The sequence below is a fragment of the Pongo pygmaeus genome, chromosome 16 (assembly GCF_028885625.2).
Source record: "Pongo pygmaeus isolate AG05252 chromosome 16, NHGRI_mPonPyg2-v2.0_pri, whole genome shotgun sequence".
Classification (NCBI taxonomy): domain Eukaryota; kingdom Metazoa; phylum Chordata; class Mammalia; order Primates; family Hominidae; genus Pongo; species Pongo pygmaeus.
Genome location: NC_072389.2, coordinates 32,079,398 through 32,094,785, shown reverse-complemented (window position 1 = coordinate 32,094,785; position 15,388 = coordinate 32,079,398). Strand labels below are relative to the sequence as shown.

Genomic DNA, 15,388 nt, shown 5'->3' with positions numbered 1-15,388 from the left:
TTGTATATTTGGTTGTATTATTGTTTCACTTTTTCTTACTTTGGTCGCACTACAAGTTGCTCCAGGTTAACTGTGTTGATTTTCTTCTCAAGCATAGTATTAAACATGTTTTTCAAGGAATCTCTGTTACTTTTTGGTAATTGTATTAGAAACAAAGGTCTGGGCAATGATTTCACTCATTTGTGTTTAGGATCTGTTGATTCTAGGTTATCTCAGCTAACGAGGGTAAAGGGATGTATGTTTATACCAATTTACAAATGCATATGTATAGATAGTTCTACAGTTCTCTGTATATGTCTGTATGAAGTTAGACATGAATTTCTACCTATATCTCCAGTACCACATGATATAATCCAGTACCACAAGAATCCGTGTACCCGATTCAACTACGTTTATGTTACCTCTCACTGTGTGAGAAAGTTAGTCATGTTTATGTAACCATGAGCCCCAAAATACAAGTATTGTAGTTTCTGAATTGTTAATCCATACTCCCAGGGGCAATAACTTCATCAACTAAAGTGCAGAGTTTATGTTTAAATATTTTGGGTTTTGGACATAGAATCTTAACGACTTACTTAGGTCAGTAAACCTTTTTTTCTTATACTCTTCACTCAGGTTATTGTATACTTTGGTTATATAGTTATGTTATTTTGTTTGAATTTCTCTCTGGGATCCCCCAACTTAATAATTATTGTTTTCTTAAAGCAATTTACATACATTATTTGGGTTTGCTCTTTGTGATGTGAAATTCTGTAGGATTAAAAAAATAGTATCATTAACACCATCACAGCATCATAATTTTTTTTTTTTTTTGAGATGTGGTCTGTCTTTGTCACTCAGGCTGGATTGCAGTGGCATGGCCTTGGCAGTCTGCAACCTCTGCCTCCTGGGCTGAACTGATCCTCCCATTTCAGCTTCCTGCAGCACTGGAACCACAGGCACATGTGATTATGCCAGGGTGATTTTTGTATTTTTGATAGAGATGGAGTTTCACCATGTTGTCGAGGCTGGTCTCAAACTCTTGAGCTCAAGCAATCTGCCCACCTCACCTCCCAAAGTTCTGGGATTACAGGGGTGAGCAACCATGCCTGGCCCAGATAATAATTTTAATGTACAAATAATCTTTTGTATTTCTCCTAATCAAACTTTCTCTTTTCTAGGACCTTAGTAATAGCTCATATTTTTATATTCTTTATAATTTTACCTTTTCCTCAGTGTCATATAATGAAAGTGCATAGACTTTTAAATATTTCTTCAAACATTTATGAATATGCCTTTAAGATTTGTGAAGTGTGTCCTATGGTAGCTTAGATTTGTATTTCCCTGAGGAGTAAAGATGTTAAGCATCTTTTCGGGAGTTTATTGGACATTTCTACAGCTTTTTGGAAAAATGTCTATTCATTCATACAATTTACCTACTTTTAATTAGGCTAGGTGTCTTTTTAATGTTGCATTTAAGAATGTTTCATGTGGTCAGGCGCGGCGGCTCATGCCTGTAATCCCAGCGCTTCGGGAGGCCAAGGCGGGCGGATCACGAGGTCACAAGATTGAGACCAGCCTTACCAACATGGTGAAACCTTGTCTCTACTTAAAAAAATACAAAAATTAGCTGGTGATGGTGGCATGAGCCTGTAATCCCAGCTACTTGGGAGGCAGAGGCAGGAGAATTGCTTGAACCCAGGAAGCGGAGGTTGCAGTGAGTCGAGAACGTGCCACTGCACTCCAGCCAGGTGACGGAGCGAGCCTCAGTCTCAGAAAAGAAAAAGAATGTTTCATGTATTCTGGCCAATAGTCTCCTAACAACTATATGACTTGGAAATACGTTCTTCCATTATTTGGGTTGTCTTGATGGTGTATTTTGCATCACAAAATATGTTAATCCACATGGAGTTCAATGCATGTATTTTTTTTTTCCTCTCACTTGTATTTTTGTGTCACATGTTAGAATCCATTGTTTCACCTAAGGCCATGAAAATGTATCTCTATGTTCTCATCTATGGGATTTTTAGTTTTAGCTCCTACATTTAGACACATGCTTTATTTTGAGTTAGGCACATATGCGGTGCAGGAAAGAGTTTAACTTCCATGTGGATATCACCTTCTCCCAGTAACATTTGTTGAGAAAATATTTTTCCATCTTTAATTTTTCAACCTTGAAAATAAGTTTGCCCTAAAGATTGATTTTGGAGTACTCTGTTCTATTGGCTTATATGTCTTTGTTTATGTTGTTATGTGACTTTTTCATAGATGCACTTTTTTGGTTTAGAAAGTTTTCTTCTATACCTAATTTTCCCAGAGTTCTTATCATGAATGGTTTTGGGATTTGTCAAATGCTTATTCCGCCTCTTTAGGGGTGACCCATGAGGCTTTTGTTTTTTAAACTCTATTAGTATAGTTTATAACACCAATTGTTTTTGTATGTTTAACCAAACTTACACTCCAGGAAATCAGTATTTTTGCCGATAGTGTGTAATCCTTTTTATATGTTACTGGTTTATTTTGATAGTACTTTTTTTTAGCATTTTTGCCTCTGTTTCATATCGGTCTGTAGTTTTCCTTTCTCAAAATGTCTTTGTTTAGTTGTGGTGTTAGGGAACACTGGCTTCATACAGTGCATTGAGAAGGGTTCTCTACTCCTCTGTTTTTCTCGGAAGAAATTAGTAAAGGATTGTTTTATTAAATCTCAAAAGCTTTGGAATAATTCATCAGGGAAGTCATCTTGGCCTGGACGGAAATTGGATCCTCACAACAATCACAGGAGCTTTGAAGGTGATCGATCCCTAGGTGAGTCTTCCCTTGAAATCTCCTCCTGGGTCATCTGACCAGGAGAAACTGTAAGTAATATATATTTATGGGTAGGTTTGAACCTTTTTGCTGTGTAGTACTTTGTTATAGAGCAATCAGTAGGTAATATGCCTGACAATAAATGTAATGTGGTATGTTGGATTAGATCCTAGAACAGAAAAACTGACATTGCTGAAAAACCTGGTAAAATGTGAAGAAAGTCTGTATTTCAGTTAGTTTTGTACCACTGTCAATTTCTGAGCTTTCATAGCTATGTTGATATAAACTGTTAACATTTCAGGAAGCTTTAGGATATATGAAACTTCATAACTTTCTGTAAATCTAAAATTATTTCAAAATAAAAATGTTTCTTAAAATGTATTATTTATTAAAAAAAAAAAAAAACAGACATAAACCACAAAGAAACCTTGGACCAGAGGATGAGTGGCGATGCAGAGAGTGAAAGGCAAAGTAGCTTGCCTCATTATCCCCCATTCCTACACAGGGCACCTGCTTGAGAAAGACACCATCAAGCTCTAGGAACTCTCATCAATTTTCTTTTTTCCTGTCATATTCCCCATTACCCAGTCACCAATTCCTTGCATCAGTAACCACTTTTTTAAAGAAAGGTGACCTTCTCACATAGGTTAGAAGGCCCTATTTTCAGGTGCTTTCTGGCAGTGTGTTTGTAGGATCCCAAAAAATGACATTTTAGGCCAGGCGTGGTGGCTCACGCCTATAATCCCAGCACTTTGGGAGGCCGAGGTGGGTGGATCACGAGGTCAAGAGATCGAGACCATCTGGCCAACATGGGTGAAACCCCAGCTCTACTAAAAATACAAACATTAGCTGGGCATGGTGCGGGCGCCTATAGTCCCAGCTACTCAGGAGGCTGAGGCAGGAGAATCGCTTGAACCCAGGAGGTGGAGGTTGCAGTGAGCTGAGATCACACCACTGGACTCCAGCCTGGCGACAGAGTGAGACTCCATCTAAAAAAAAAAAAAAAAAAAAAAAATTAAAAGACAGAACTTCCAGACATTAGAAGACAAGATTGAGAAATGCCAGTGACGGGGAACATGAATCATATATCTGTATTAGGAGTGTTTGTTTTCCTTGTATAGGGATTCTTTTTTCAAGTTTTAAAAGAGAGTGATACTTTTAAGCCCTTGAGAAAACATTGATAATTCAGTTTTCATCATGCAGACTCCATCATTAATACATGGGACCACATATTTACTTAGGTCAGCTGCTTTCCTCCATTTTCTTTAGTGAGGTTATTCCATATATTCATTACATAGTTATATTATACTGTGGGCATTCGTCCCTGGAAAGCCTCTACCTCCTAAATAAGGTTTTTAATTTGCATAACTTAGGTACACTCTTTGTGTTACAAAGCTCTTCAGGATTTGGAAAACATAATTAGGTATCCAGCATTACAGTATCAGAGAGTAATTTCACTGTCCAAAAGAAGTCTTGATAGTTAACTGATTCCACCTTTTTCTCTTTCAAGCCCCTTGTTACCGCCAAACTCTTTATTATTGCTATCCTTTTGCCTTTTCTAGAGTCATATAAATGAAATTGCACAATATTTTGCCTTTACCAACTTACATTATTTCACTTAGCAATATGCTTTTTTAGAATTTGAAGTATAATCCTGTGTCTGTTTAGATTTTAGTTCCCTTAATTTTTACAGGATAGGTGAGACCCAAAATTGGGGCTTCGCCTGGAGGGTTATTGGTTTTGCCAAGTAAAGAATTTAAGAGTGAACCAGTGGTGGTAGCAATCTTCTTATTTTATGGTACTTCTTGCAGAGCAGGGCTAACTCTTAAGCAGTCTATCCAGAGTTGGCAATCTGTGGCCTCTTGACAACTGTATTTACACTAACGTAAATCTGCTTTCAGTTGCATGAAAATTGAGGGTTGGATCAATACAAATTGAGAGGTGTGTTATTTAGAACTTTCCAGGGAATGGGCTGTAACTAATGGGTCATTGCCATTGAAATGGCTGGTAACTTTCAGGTTGTTGCCATGGAATTTGTAAACCGTCGTGGTGCTGATGGAGTGTCTTATGCTAATGAGGATGGCCAGGATCGTTTTTGTCTCTATCTACTGGTTTCTGTTGGTTTCTTCACTTTATCCTGTGTGGAACAGATCTTGTTTTGGTCAGTAGGGTTGCTAACAGAAAACAAGTGATGCCGTTGTCCCGCCTCAGAATGGCAAAAGGCATTGAGTGTCTTTTCATGTCATTTTTGGATATGACTAGATTTTTTGGAGAAATGGCTATGCGAATAATTTTCCATTTTTGATTGGTATATTTGCCTTTTTATTTTCAAGTTTTAAGATATTGTCATATATTCTGAATAATAAACCATTATTATGTATAAAATTTATATACGTTTCTCTTTCCTTGGGTTTCTAATTGTGATGGTGTTCTTTGAATCCCAAAATGTTTTAATTGTAATGAAGTTCAGTACATCTATCTTTTCTTCTTTTCCTGTGTTTTCAGTGTCATATCTTAGAAAACATTGTTTAACCTAAGATTGCAAAGATGTATTTCTGTGTTTTTTGTATGGTTTGGGCCTATTTAGCTATTATATTTAGATGTATGATTATTTTGAGTTAATTATGTTTGTGGTGTGAGGCAGGAGTCCGACCTGCCTATGGATATCTACGTTTTCCAGAAACATTTGATTAAAAAAAAACTCCATACTTAATTTATTTGGCCACGTGCTAATATTATTTCCTCATAAATGTAAGGATTTATTTTTGCGCGTTATATTCTATTCTATTCTATTCTGTTGTAAATCCTTATACAAGTACCATAAATCTTGATTTGCATTCTTTTGTATTAATAGTAAGTTTTTCTTTTTTTTTTTTTTTTTTCAGGACAGAGTCTTGCTGTGTCTCCCAGGCTGGAGTGCAGTGGTGCAGTCTTGGCTCACTGCAACCTCCACCTCCTGTGTTCAAGCAATTCTTGCACAAGCAATTCTCGTGCCTCAGCCTCCCAAGTAGCTGGAATTACAGGCATGCAGCACCATGCCCAATTTTTGGATTTTTAGTAGAGATGGGGTTTCATCATGTTGACCAGGCTGGTCTCCAACTCCTGACCTCAAGTGCTCTGCCCACCTCAGCCTCCAAAAGTGCTGGGATTACAGGCGTTGAGCCACTGTGCCAGCTTATATTAACAGTTAAGTTTTGAAATCAGGAAGTAGATGTCTACAATGCCAACTTTTTTCCTCTTATCCAAGATTATTTAGGCTGCTGTGGGTCTATTGCATTGCATATGAACTTTAAAATAACCTTGTTAATTTAGGGGAAGGAAATATCACCTGGGATTTTGGTAGAGGTTGCATTCAATCTATAGATCTATTTGGAAAATAATGCTATCCTAACAGTACTAACCCTTCTAAGCAATGAACATTCAAATATTTTCTATTTATTTAATTTTGTTCAATATGTTTTCTAGTTTTTGTGTACATATCTTACACTTAATTTGATAAACCTGCCTATTTTCGACGCCATCTCAAGTGGAATGGTTTTCTGAGTTTTGTTTTTAGGTTGTTAATTGCTAGTGTATAAAAATTCAAAGGATTTTGTATGTTGACCCTATATACTTTAAGTTTGTTACTCATCTTTAAGTTTTAAATATATTTTATTAGAGTCCTTTGGATTTTTTTATACATAAGATTATGTCATTTGCAAACAAGAGTTTGACTTCCCTTATCTGCCTTATTTGCTGCATGGTTTTTTGTTTTTATTTTTGTTTTTTGAGAGGGAGTCTCGCTCTGTCACCCAGGCTGGAGTGCAGTGGTGCGATCTCAGCTCACTACAAGCTCTGCCTCCCGGGTTCACGCCATTCTACTGCGTCAGCCTCCCGAGTAGCTGGGACTACAGGTGCCTGCCACCACGCCCGGCTAATTTTTTTTTTTAACTTTTAGTAGAGACAGGGTTTCACCATGTTAGCCAGAATGGTCTCGATCTCCTGACCTTGTGATCTGCCTATCTCGGCCTCCCAAAGTGCTGGGATTACAGGCGTGAGCCACTGCGCCTGGCGTGCTGCATATTTTTATCATAGTGAGTTCAGGAATTCTCAGGTGTTTCTGCATCTTTTGAGATGATTATGTGGTTTTGTTTTTTATCATATTAATATAGTGCATGGCATTAATTATACTTGAATGTTGAACCAAATGTTGCTTTCCTGAGGTAAATACCCTTGACATATTTTATAATACTTTTTACATGTTGCTGATTTGTTTTGCTAGGATTTCTTTGATGATTTTTGTCTCTATATTCATAAGGTGTGTTCTTAATTTTCATTATTTGAAATCTGTTTGTCTAGTTGTGGTATCAGGTAAACCAACTCACAGTATAAATGAAATGCGATGCCTTCTCCACTTTGTTGTTGTTGTTTTTAACAACTAATTATAAATTAATATTAATTGTTAAGTGATTCCAATAACTCACTAATGAATTATCTTGACTGGGGCAAGGAAGCAAATCCTAGGAACAATCACGTGAGCTTGGAAGGAGACCTTTCCCCAGCTGAGCCTCAGCCTGGGCCATCACCTACATCTGTACTGAAGACCCAAAGAAACTGAGTAATACGTGTGTGTTTTTTGAGCCACTTAGGTATATAGTAATTTGTTACGCACCAAGTAATAAGTAATATAACTGACAGTAATTTTAAGATGGCATTCTGGATTAGGTCCTGGAATAGATAAATATATCATTATCAGAAATCACAGTAAAAAGGAAGAAAGTTCGTAGATCAGCTGATGGTTTTGAAAAACAGTTAAAATTCTTAGTTTTCATTAAAACTGTATTATGGTTATAATAGATAATAACATTGTAGTTAGCTGAAGGTTATACAAAACTCTCTGTACTACCAGTGCATCTTTATGTTAATGTGCAGTTATTTCAAAGTAAATGTTTTTTAAAATTATTAATTTGTTTTATAGAAATAAAGACATAAGGCAAAAATTTGGCCTCCAGAGACACAATAGCTTGTAGGGAGAGAATAGCAAACTGGCTTTTCTTACCTAGTCGCCTTTCTAAACCCAGGTGCACCTGCTTCAGGAAGGCACCATCAAGCTCCAGGGACTGTCATCCTCTTTCTCCATCCCCATGATGCAGTCACCAGTTTGAATGTCAGCAACCCCTTTTTCAAAGAAAGTTGCCTTTCATTCACATATCCCAGAAGGACCCATCTGTGGGCGTCATTTAGCAGTGTATATGCAGTCTCCCACTGAAGCCTTTTTGGGAGATAGACTCTCAGATACTAGAAGCCAAGAATAAGAAATTTCAGTGACAGGGAACATGAATCATATTTCTGCATTCAGGATAATGTTCTTGGTACAGGGGTACCAAGAAAGTACAAGAAGTACTTGTACTTCTTCTACAAGTAATCAAAAGACAACTGTACTTTTAAACCTTTCAGGAAACCTGTACTATTATATATTTTTTTCTTTTTAACTCTACAGACTCCATCAGGAATTGTTTGAGACCATGCATTCTGTGGACACTCATATCGGGGCTTATATTGCCAATTGGCATTCCTAAAGCTTCTACGCTAGCAGGTAGTAAGCAGAGTACAAAAAATATTTATAATAAGGTGATTTAGGCCAGTCCCTGCTTACAGAAACCTGGATATAAATTTTTACACATCACGATTTTCTCAGGTGAATGTTAGCGAGTGATACACATGCATTGTGTGTAAGTCAAGGAAGCTCAGTAGGAACAAAAACAGAACAAGCAGCATAGGATATACCCCCAACCCTCCATGCCGTGATCTTAGAGGTGGGCACAGGCTGAGTGATGACTCAGTATATACTAGCAACGTGTTTGTTTGTTTGTTTGTTTTAGATGGAGTCTCACTCTTTTGCCCAGGCTGGAGTGCAGCAGCGTGATGTCAGTTCACTGCAAGCTCCGCCTCCCGGGTTCATGCCATTCTCCTGCTTCAGCCTCCCAAGTAGCTGGGACTACAGGTGCCCACCACCACGCCCAGCTAATTTTTTGTATTTTTAATAGAGATGGGATCTCACCGTGTTAGTCAGGATGGTCTTGGTCTTCTGACCTCGTGATACTGTCTGCCTTGGCCTCCCAAAGTGCTGGGATTATAGGTGTGAGCCATCACACCTGCACCCCCCCCCCTTTTTTTTATGAGAGAGGGTCTTATTCTGTCTGTCGCCCCGGATGCAGTGGCATGATACTAGTTCAATGCAGTCTTGAGCTCCTGGGCTCAAGTGATTCTTCTACCTCATCCTGTTGAGTGTCTGAGACTATAGGCATGTGCCACCATGCCAGGCTAATTAATTTTTATTTTTACTTTTGTGTAGGTGTAGTCTCCCTATGTTGCCCAGCCTTTTGCTGAAGTCCTGGCCTCTAGTGATCCTCTCACTTTGGCCTCTCAAAGTGCTGGAATTACAGGTGTGGGTCACCATGCCCAGCTGCTTTATCATGGTTAATGTTATTTGGTCACCTGCATGAGGCAGTTTAGCTCAAGTTTTTCCACTACAAAATTAATATTTGTTCCTGTTTTCATGATGTATTTTTTAAAAAAAAGTCATTATGAACAACACATATGTAGGAAGTAGGGAATTATGCTCCATCTCCTTATGAGCAAAAGTTCCATATATATCATTTGTATTTCTTCAAACCTTTTTTTACATTCTTTTGGGTGTTCTGGATTAAATGCATTTTCCTGTATATTTTAGAACCTGCAGTCCAGTTGTTGCAAAAAAAATGGAAAACATGAAAGCTAGAATTTTTGTAGGGATTATATTGAATCTGCAGATACATTTGGAAAGTATAAGTATCTTGGTAAGTACCTAATAGCGTTCTCATCAAGGAAAATCTAGGTTTTTTTTTCATTTATTCAGGATTTGTTTAATACTTCAATATCATTTGTAATTTACAGTACATATATATGTGTGTATATATATATACATATAGTCTTGTACTTTTTTTTTTTTTTTTTTGAGACAGAGTCTTGCACTGTTGCCCAGGCTGGAGTGCAATGGTACAATCTCACCTCACTGCAACTTCTACCTCCCGGGTTCAAGCAATTCTCCTGCCTCAGCCTCCCAAGTGGCTGGGATTACAGGCGCCCACCACCATGCCTGGCTAATTTTTTGTATTTTTTAGTGGAAACAGGGTTTCACTATTTCGGCCAGGCTGGTGTTGAACTCCTGACCTCATGATCTGCCTGCCTCAAACTTACGTTAAATTTATTTCCAAATATATTTCCTTTTTGATGCCATGTTAAATGAATTTATTTTAGTTTCTTTATTTGATTAGTTTGTATTTTTGTATTAGTTTGTTTCCCACTGCTGTAAAGATACTATGAGACTGAGTAATTTATAAAGAAAAAAGGTTTAGTTGACTCACAGTTCCACATGGCTGGGGAGGTCTTAGGAAACTTACAGTCATGGCAGAAGGTGAAGGGGAAGCAGGCAGCTTCTTCACAAGGTGGCGAGAAAGAGAGTGAAGAGGAAACTGCCAAACACTGTCAGCTTTTTTGAGAACTCACTATCCTGAGAGCAGCATGGGGGAAACAATCCACATGGTCCAGTCACCTCCCACTTAGCCCCTCCCCCAACACAGGGGGATTCCAATTCCAGATGAGATTTAGGTGGGGACACAGAGTCAAACCATATCAGTTGTATAAGAGTGCAATTTTTTTACATGAATCTTGCATCCTACAGGATTACTGAACTTTTTTTTAATGGTTCCTATCTTATTTTAGTGGATTCCTTAGGATTTTTTATACACTAGATTATGTTACTGGCAAATAGAGATACTTTGATTTCTTCCTTCTCAATCTGGAAGTCTTAAATTTATTTGTCTAGGCTAGTTTTATCAATTAAATCTTAAAGAATAATGTTTAGTGGGAGTAGATAACCTTTTTATGTTTATAATTTTTGGGAAATTACTGAGACTTTCTTGATACTATTGTTATGTGAGTTTTTCATAAATGCCGTTTTTATGTAAAGAACATTTCATTCTATGAAAAAGGCATTTAGTGTTTTTACTGTGAGTGGATTTTAGATTTGTCAAGTGCCTATTCTGCGTCCTTAGAGGTGATAATGAGGCTTTGTCATGTATTATATTGATATAATATATTACAATAATTCTTTTTATATGTTTTACCAAATTTGCAATCGAGTAAATTAATACTGTTTGTGTAATGTATAACCCCTGTTTCATAATCCTGATTTGTGTTGAAATTATTTCCTTGAGGATTATTGCCTGGGTATCCATAAAGTATATTGGTTTAAATTTTTCCTTTTTTGGACTGTCTTTGTCTAGTTGTGGTATCAGAGGAAACTGTCTCATAGAATGCATTGCTTACTGGTCTCTTCTCTGTGGTTTTTATTTTCTTGGAGAACAGTTAGTGAAAATTTGTTATTGATATTTTAAAGGTTTGGAGTAATTCACCACTGAAGTCTTCTCAACCTGGGCAATCGTGAGCTTGGAAGATGATCCATCCCCATCTCATCTTTCAGGTGAAACCTCAGCCTTGGCCATCACATACATCTGGATTTCTGACTCAGAGAAACTGTGAGTAATGTGTGCGTGCTTTTGAGCCACTAAGCTACATGGTAATTGGCTATGCTGCAATAAACAATAATACACTTGATGGTAAATGTAATATGTTATCCTGAATTGGATCAAAAAACAGAAAAATGGCATTAGGGGAAAACCAGGTAAAATATGAAGACAGTCAGTACTTTAGTTAATAGTTCTATGTACCTCTATCGATTTTTGAGTTTTCACAGATATTCTATGTTTATGTATGATGTTAATATTACAGAAAGTTGAAGGGTATATGAAACTTTATGTAGGATCTCAGCAATTTTCTGTAAATTTAAAATTTTAAAATAAATAGAAGTGTAGACATTGCTCATATATTTGAGATCAGGACTTGCTGTTAACTTAATTGAGCCTTTGTAGAACCTAAAACACATGGTACAATTGCAGTAACATTATAAAATATAAATGATATGATTTTCTATTTTATTCACTCTGGTTTTTTTTTGAGACAGAGTCTCACCCTTTCTCACAGGATGGAGAACAGTGGTGGGATCTTGGCTCACTGCAACTTCCGCCTCCTGGGTTCAAGTGATTCTCTTGCCTCAGCTTCCCAAGTAGCTGGGACTACAGGCGGGCTAAATTTTGTGTATTTATTTTTAGTTGAGATGGGGTTTCACCATGTTGGCCAGGCTGGCCTCAAACTCCTGACCTTGTGATCCACCCGCCTCGGCCTCCCAAGGTGCTGGGATTACAGGCGTGAGCCACTGTGCCCGGCCTATTCACTCTATTCTTCAGGGAACATGAAAGTCCATTTTTTTTCCAAAGTATCCAGAAGTACAGTTGAGCTATGTAACAAGTAGGTAACAAAGAAGATGGAAACTATAGTACATCTACATGTGCAGTAACTGATCTTAAAAGGATTTGCATGATCATCATCCATGCGATTAAAATGACCACGGGAAAGAAGAAAAAGAAATGCAACTTTCTTGATTTAAAAATTCTAACTGGCAGGTGTGGTGCTGTGGGTATGTAGTTGCAGTTGCTTGGGAGGTTGGGCTGGATGATCACTTGACATGAGGAGTTTGAGGCTGTAGTGTGCAGTGCTTGTGCCTGTGAGTAGCCATTGCACTCCAGCCTGGGCAACATAGCGAGACTTGGTTTCTAAAATAATTAAATAAATAATAAATAAATGAATAATTGGATTTAGAGTGCAAGTTACAGAGATCATTGCTTATATTTAGGGCTGCAATTCTCTAGATACAGATTTTTCTATGTCTGTAGAGAGCTACCACTCCAGCACAGACTTTCAAGTACTGCTTTGCCATTTTTATTTTCCTCTCAATGGATTTCTGGAATTATAGTTTGTAAAGTTATCTCATAGCGTTATGTTTCATTTTTATTTCTGTTTGCTATTGATGTCTGTCTCTGGGTAGTGGCTATAACCTATAGCCTTGCCCAGTAGAACTCAGGGTTTGGTACTGGGTGTGCTTTTCATGGGATGTTTATTCAACCTGGTTGATGGCCTAAAGCCTGATAATCCAACTTGCATCCAAGTATTTCTCTCACAGAATATACTTGCTTTTACTGGAAGACATCCTTGTAGCTCCTGTCTGACCTGTGTGTTATTTCTAACAAGATAGCCACTATCTAGGAGAGTGCTGCCTGGGAAGAAAAAAGTGAGGTCCTCATGTGTTTGTAAAGCGAAACACAGGAGGCAACTCAACAAAAGGTGTATAATGACATTAGTAATGTATTATTATTAGCCAATCAAGGAGAGGAGGCAGCATTCCTTGAAGCAGCAATAGGAAGGGAAGAGCTCTCCGGGACACACACTCACAAACAGCATGGGTGGTGGGGGAGCAACTACAGCAGACAGGGTAATGGGCCAGTGGGCTGAAGCCTTTATGGGTGTATTTGTCAATTTTTTTTTTTAGAGAGACAGAAGAAATGGTAGGTAGGGTAGGTAGGTGGGTTAGATACATCGATAGACCAATACATAGATAGTTGATAGCAAGATAATAGAATAGAGGCATTTTTATCTGGGGATTTGCTCATGTGATTATAGAGGCTGAGAATTCCCAGGACAGCCATTTGTAAGTTTATTATTTATTTATTTGTTTTGAGATGGAGTCTCGCTCTGTCGCCACGGCTGGAGTTCAGTGGCGCGATCTCGGCTCATTGCAAGCTCCGCCTCTCAGGTTCACACCATTCTTCTGCCTCAGCCTCCCGAGTAGCTGGGACTACGGGCGTGCGCCATCATGCCCAGCTAATTTTTGTATTTTTAGTAGAGACAGGGTTTCACCGTGTTAGCCAGGATGGTCTCGATCTCCTGACCTCGTGATCTGCCCATCTCAGCCTCCCGAAGTGCTGGGATTACAGGCGTGAGCCACTGCGCCTGGCCCATTTGTAAGTTTAAGACTATAGAATGTTACAGCATGGCTATAAGCCTGAGATCTTCAGAACCTGGAAAGCCCTTAGTGTAATTCTCAGTTTACGACCAAAGGCCTGAGAATCCACAGGTTTCCCTCTTAAAAGTCCTGGAGTTTCAAGGTCAGAGAATTCAGAGTTCTGTCAAGGGCAGGAAAAGAAGTGTACCTGCGAAGGGGGTGGGCGGGGGTTGGGGGGGAGAGAGAGGGAGATAGCTTTTTTAAAACTTTTACTTTAGGTTATACTGGGTCCTCAAGGGGATTGTATGGTGCCTGCTTCTATTGTGGGTCACTAAATTCCTTCACTCACACAACAATCTCCTCTGAAAATACCCTGGCAGACACATCCAGAAGTAATGCTTTACCAGTTCTCTAGATATTCTTTAATCTACATTAAATTAACCATGAAAAACCCATCACCTTTCTACCTGGCACCCATATGTATCACCTTAAGCCATACTAATGTCCAAATACAGACAGTAATAAGGCAACATGATGCAATTATTCTGTATACAATCAAAACATACTAATCTGTTTTTTTAGAGTAGTAAAAGTTTGTGGGTGATGTTTACTATTCTTCTGATATCCCGTAATTTCAATACAAATATGTTAAATTACTAATATTTAACTGCTACTATCAGATCAATGCATTCTTGGGTTATGTGATAAAAGAAGAGAGGGATGAAAACAAAGTTATTTGCCTAATATATGTATATAAACACGCAAATGTATTCTTAAAGTAGATGGGAAATACTAGTGATCATTTTAATCCTTGTTTCTGTAACTGTTCACCTGGTCCTAACTGGTGTTTATAACTTTCTTCTACTGCTCCCCACTCTGTATTCTCTTTGTGTTCAGCAAGCTCCTCAGCTGGTCTGAGGTCTTTACCTGGCAGGGTGATGCAAACCTTCATTCCTGAAAGATCTGGACCATTTGTACTGTTGCCGGGAATGGTTGTAGTTTTCCATTGAACTTAATAACAGGGCACGGTAATACTAAGAGACTTTGTTTTAGCCCATTTTCTGTTACTTACAACAGAATACCTGGAACTGAGTAGTTGGCAAAGAAGACCCATATATTTCTTACAGTTATGGAGGCTGAAAAGTCCAAGGTTTAGGGGCCACATGTGGTGAGGTCCTGTTGCTTCTTGGGACTCTCCAAAGAGTCCTGAAGCCATGCAGGGTATCATATGGCAATGGAGTAGAGCTTGCTAACATGGGAGATCAGGTCTCCCCTCTTATAAGCTATCAGTTCTTCTGTTATAATAACGCATTATTCTAAAACTCATTAGTATATTAATCCATGAATGAATTAACTTAATCATAGGGGCAAACTCTTCATGATCCAGTCATCTTTTAAGGGTCTCACATCTCAGGACTGCCAGATTAGGAATGAAATTTAAACATGAGTTTGTGAGGAGAGCCCTCTACTTCTGGCTTTCTAAAAATCATGCCGTGTCACTTAAAAAAATTTATTCCATTTCTATAGTTCAAAGGCTTAAGTTGTTCCAGCACCAACGGAAAGTTCCAAAGTCCAAAGTCTCATCTGTCAGCCTAAGAAATCAAAACAAGTATCTTCATACAAAACTCAGTGATTAGATTGTTAAGGCCCAATGGATTCATCTTGGCTTCTGTCCAGATAGAGCCA

General features: G+C 38.2%; 1 long non-coding RNA gene across 2 annotated transcripts in view; it reads left to right on the top strand.

Annotated features, from left to right (window-relative positions):
• The window catches only part of LOC129013567 (uncharacterized), a 189,082-nt gene that overhangs the window by 28,575 nt on the left and 145,119 nt on the right, over positions 1–15,388 (top strand). For both annotated transcript variants that reach the window (XR_008494026.2, XR_008494027.2), the window contains exon 3: positions 11,204–11,342. This is a non-coding gene — a long non-coding RNA (uncharacterized LOC129013567). The remainder of the gene's footprint in view (positions 1–11,203; positions 11,343–15,388) is intronic.